The sequence below is a fragment of the Buceros rhinoceros genome, unplaced genomic scaffold, assembly GCF_000710305.1.
Source record: "Buceros rhinoceros silvestris isolate BGI_N320 unplaced genomic scaffold, ASM71030v1 scaffold6040, whole genome shotgun sequence".
Taxonomy (NCBI): domain Eukaryota; kingdom Metazoa; phylum Chordata; class Aves; order Bucerotiformes; family Bucerotidae; genus Buceros; species Buceros rhinoceros.
In genome coordinates, this window is record NW_010390083.1 from 1 (window position 1) to 4,303 (window position 4,303).

Below are 4,303 nucleotides of genomic sequence, written 5' to 3' on the forward strand. Positions count from 1 at the left end.
GGCCGCGGCGGCAGAGGTAGCCCCTGCCCTGAAGAACAGGGAAGGCTGGTGGCGGGGGCCCGATTTAACTGTTCGCCTGGTGCTTGAGCTCTGGCGCGCTATTGTGTGCACCCAGGCACTTCGGAGAGAGTTGTTCGGGTGGAGCGGGGAGAGGAGAGGGAACAGCCGTGTTCAGCGGGCAGCTCCAAACACATCTGCCTCTCGGGTGGTGGGTCGGTACTTGCCCCAGGTTGCGCTGGTTTCCCTTGAGCAGACGTATCAAGTCTGCCTTAAGAGCTATGTTTTTATGTTTTCTTCTGAAACTGTCATTGAACAGGAAACTCACAAATCGCGAGTTTCGCGGTGTAAGTGCTTTGCATTCAAAAACTGCGGTGTGACTCTTTTTGTCTGATTTCTATTTTTAAAATTATGGTTAACACTACTAACTATACTGGCAGGCCAGTGCAGATACATGTACCACAGGAAAGCTTCACTTGAGCTTGGTTTATCGTTTTTTGCTTTGTTAGAAAGGGGAAGGGGGAGCATATGCCTCGTCTTGCTTTTACAATATAAAAATAGTGCTAGTCCGATGAGTAAGTGTCATTTCTGTGGAACAAGGGACAGAAGTCATGATTTTGTAACATCCTTTTGTCTTAACAAGTAACACTCTTGCCTAAGACAGTTTTGCAGCTTCTGTCACTGTAGACTGTAGTTCACTTACCTGTTGTTGATGCTCTAGAAGTCGTGTGTGAACATGAATTGCTGTTGATTTTAGTCGAACATCTCTGATGACATTTGTCAGTAGCGTATCAGGCTGTTAATGAAGTGAACTTCTTGGTAGCTCTCTTCATGCAATCCTTTTGACTTCAGAACAATAGAACAGTCTTTTTCAGCAACTCTGATTGCACTTGTTTCCCTCTTGTATTTGCAAAAGAGATGGAAAAAGAGATTTGTGTGGAGGAGCTTCATTTCCAATCTGCAGGGTCTGTCATGAGGCGGTAGCGTTTGATGCTTGCGCCGTGAGGGGGCTGGGTTATAAAGACAACTCTGTGAGCAGATAAGTTTCTCTTTTACTGCAAAATGCATCTAGAAAATAATTTTAGTGTGTAAAACTTGTCCTTTGTTGCAAGGGCTTCCTTAAATTCTGCAGTACTAACTGCAAAATAAACATTTTTTTTTTTTTAACAAGGTCACATCCAAAGTACATTAAGGAATTTGTCTTGGGAATCTGTGAGCTGGCAGTATTCAAGTCCCGTCCTGGGCAGCTGAGTGAGTAACAGCAAAAAAACTTGGGGAAAAAAAACCAACCACCATGTTTGTCTTTCATCTGCCAGCTCCTGGAGCTCTTCCTGATTCTGAGCGATGACTTTTGAACCATTGGCAGCATGTGAACTTCTTACTGGTGTAGGGCCGTTTTAAAGTGTCAAAGGACAGGTATTCTCTGGCTGCTCAAAGAGGAAAAGCTCACTTCTTCCTTGTTGCTCCTACCAAAAATAGAAGTATGAGTCACTTGAGTGCTGAGGCTTAGTAGTGTGGGTGTCTACATGTATTGTCACAATAACCTAATTTCTGAGTAATTTAAGAGTAGCCAATCCCATAAGGATGGGAAGATGGGAGGAATGATCTAATAAGTCTCTCCAATCCTCAACTCCCATGACTGACGAGTGAAGAAGCATCTGCAGTTTGTCTGAAGTGAACTTCCTGTCCTTTGTTTGGAGAGATACTCTATTTTTATTTCGGGCACCTTTGCCACTTTTTAAATTAAACAAATAAACAAACAGTGTAACCCCACTGAAAATTGGAAGGCCTGTGTTGCACGGTGTTTCCAGTGGTTTTCAAAGAGAGTATCTGACGGTAGGTTCTGGTGTACTCCTGGTTTCAAGTGCTTTTCTGATGCTTTCAGAAGGACACTAAAGACAAAACATCGTGACACGTTACCATACCAGAGAGCATGGCGGTCAGCTGCTGTCAGGTTTCTCTCTTGGCACTGTTGTAGTCTAGAGCTAGTTTGAAAAGTGGGGTGTGGACTAGTTTTGGTGTTGGGAGACGTGGCTCATTCATTCGGTCGCCTTTAGTGGACTGAAATGCTTGGCTGTGGCACCCCAGAAATGTTAGAGTAGGATTCCATGCTCTCTCTTATGGCTTCAGACAGAATTTGCTGCGGTGAGAAAAAACAATATGCTAGGAACTGCGCCTGCCATAGGCACTTACCCGCAATTCCCGGACCCCAGGCCCTACAGCCTGCAGATTTGTCTGCACGCCCCCTTCCATTTGTGGCATCTTCTAGGAGAGGCGTTAATTTAACCCTTCCTTTTTCTTTGGTTTTAGAAAAACAAACAAAACCCACTGTGGCCTCACTGGGACTATTGGCAAATAATACTTTTACTGTAGGGACGAGCACAACTGCAGGTTAGGATAAAAATGTGTAATGTTTGCTCATTTATTGACTTATTTTTAGTATCTGAGATGTCATCTATCAGTGGCTCTTTGACAGCACATCTGTTCCTTCTTAAAATGAGATGCGACGTTCCTGTGGACGGGATCATACCTGCTATTGCAGCAGTTGCCCCTTCCGGCAGCCCCTCTCCAGCTCTCTCATACCTAAGAGGTTACAAGCTGTAGCTGTCGAATTTGTGATCCCACTGGTAAACGCTGGGATCAGTCCGATGGGAAGGGCCGGGCTCCGGGGCTGCTCCCGTAACCTGGAGTTGAATGAATAGCAGTAATCTTCCTGTACGGATGGTTGTTTTGTTTGGCTCAAGGTTTCCATGACCAAGAACTTCATGTCAGTAATGATCAGCTGTGTGGGGACTGTCGCCATGACTCGCGTTCCCTCAGTTTCCGTGTACTGTCTCCAGCGACAAGTGTCGATATTCCCAAGCCCATGTCTTAGTCACGAGGGTAGCCGGGTAGAAGAGCTGTAGTGGTGCTGCAGGAAGCATACAGGAAGCTTTTTTTTTCATGAGGAATGCTCCGATTGGCTTTGCTATGAGGTGTTAACGCAAGTAGAACTTTCTGCGCTCTTTCACTGGAGGGGAGTTTCAGCATCCTTCTCCTTGGCTCTCCTGGAAATACAGTATCGAGTTAGAAAACTGTTGCTGAAGAGTAGTTATATGGATACACGCGACAGCTACCGGAAGCGATGAGTTCTCCTCGTGTTGGTGTGCGGTGGCTGTTGTGTTGCTGCAGTGCTGGTGTACGTGAAGGGCTCCTGCTGCTCTAGCTCTCTGGCTGTCCCAGTGAAGGACACGGCACGCGGTGGCAGCTTACCGTGCTGTTTCCAACGCAGCGAGCTCTTGGGAGAGTGAACTGAGGAGCGATGCGCTGGGAAGGGAGGAGGCAAAATGGATACCGTTAATTTAAAAACATCTATTTCAGTATGTTTACTCCTCTAATTATTGTATTCCTCTTAACTGTTCTCTAGGTATGTTTACATATGTAAACAAAAATTCTTTGGGACTGAATTTCTTACAGAGTCTTACAGGGTGAAGTTGTGCCTGTGAGTCTTTCGGGTTGAGACATTAGATTTTTTAGTGTGGTTTGTTTTCTTTGCTGTTCAGCCAGCTGTTAGAACAGTCAGAACAGTCTGTGACTCTGCTGGTAGTGACTCTGTAAAACGGGAAGGTTAATGTGTTTCCTTCCTGCATTGAAGGGTGCAGGGATGGATCTTGTAGTAATTTTTCCTTTGTACGTGTGACCTCAGTGAATAGGAACCCTGAGGATGCTGCCAAACATACGCCCCCGCAGCCCATGAGATGCGAGTCTGTAACGCAGAGGATGTGTGTGATGCCTTTTTGTGGTTTTGTTGGGTTTTGGTTGGTTGGGGGTTTCTGTGTTTGGTTGGGGTGGTTTTTTTGTTGTTTTATTCAAAGTGGTCCTACTTGGAATGAACCTCTAAGTGTTGAAAAGTCTGCATTCTTTTTGCCAAGTCGTGGAGTTTTTAAACCAGTACTGTTGTCAAGATCAAGTTTATTATATGTTTTTGTATTGTTATGTAAGAACATTGATTTTGTTCTGTGTTATAACAAAAAAAAAAGTCACCAATTGTATTGTGGGTTCTGCCATCTTACCCTGCGTCAAGGTCTGAGCAGAGGCAGACGCATGTTGAACGTTGCTCGCTTGCTCCGCACTGAGCACGGGCAGGTTTTTTAAGTGGTTGAGCTGACGTTCAGCAAATGCGCAGAGCGCAGCCTGTGAGGACCAGCGCTGGCTGTTGGTGACGTTGGGGCCCGGCATACCTGAAACTGTCTCCTGCAGTTGGAGCCCTTCTGCCAGCTTCTGCGCCACCGCTCCACCGCAGACCAGTCCAGCCTGTGTGTAGGGA